At 46.5% G+C, this 835-nt stretch overlaps 1 protein-coding gene across 1 annotated transcript in view; it reads left to right on the top strand.

Moving 5' to 3' along the window:
- Positions 1-835, top strand: part of LOC119592436 (circumsporozoite protein-like) — a 1,865-nt gene that overhangs the window by 399 nt on the left and 631 nt on the right. The window lies entirely within an intron of this gene.

Raw genomic sequence — 835 nt, 5'->3', positions numbered from 1 at the left:
AACGGACAGACCTATTCTCATTTGAAGACTACGAATACAAAAATAACAAGAAGGTAAAATCGGAGTAAGGGGTTATTACACCCTTCAGAAGTGGCCATTTCCAGAAAAAGTGGAATTTCGCCCCAAAACAAACACTGTTGTTAATTAACATGCCGAAAGAGAGAAGGATGGGAGAGGGAGAGAGGAAAGAAGAAAAGGGAGAGAAGAAGAGGGGAGAAAGGAGGGAGGGGGAAGAAGGGGGGAGGGAAAAAAAAGGAGGAGGGAAGGGGAAAAAAAGATAAAAAATGAAGTCAGAGAGTGAGACAAGGGAAGAGAAGGAGGAAAGGGAGAGGAAAACAGAGAAGAAGGAGAAAAGAGAAGAGGAAGGAGAGGAGAGGAAGGGGAGAGGAGGGGGAGGAGAAAAGATAGAGGAAAAGAGGAAGAGGGAAAAAAAGAAAAGAAAGGGGAGAGAGGAGAAGGGAGAGGGGAAAGGGGAAAGAAAGAGGGAAGAGGGAGAGGAGGAAGGAAGAGAGGGGAGAAAAGAAAGAGGAAGAAGAGGAGGAAGGAGATAGGGAGACGAAAGAAAAGGAAGGGGAGAGGGGAAAAAAAAAAGGAAAGGGAGGAAAGAAGAAAAGAAAAGAAGCGAGGGAGAGAGAGGGAGAGAGAGGAAGGGAAAGAGGAGAGAAGAGAGCGAAAGAGAAAAGAGAGAAAGGAGCACAGAGAGAAAAGGAAATAGAAGAAGAGAGGAGGATGGGAAAGCCAGGATTGCAGCGGCAAGGGCAAGGAGGCCAGAAGTCGAGCAGGTGGAAACAGGGAAACAGAACGCAAACAAGCCAGAGAGAAAATTATCGTCGTT

The sequence above is a fragment of the Penaeus monodon genome, chromosome 30 (assembly GCF_015228065.2).
Source record: "Penaeus monodon isolate SGIC_2016 chromosome 30, NSTDA_Pmon_1, whole genome shotgun sequence".
NCBI lineage: Eukaryota > Metazoa > Arthropoda > Malacostraca > Decapoda > Penaeidae > Penaeus > Penaeus monodon.
This window is presented reverse-complemented; position numbering and strand designations above follow the sequence as displayed.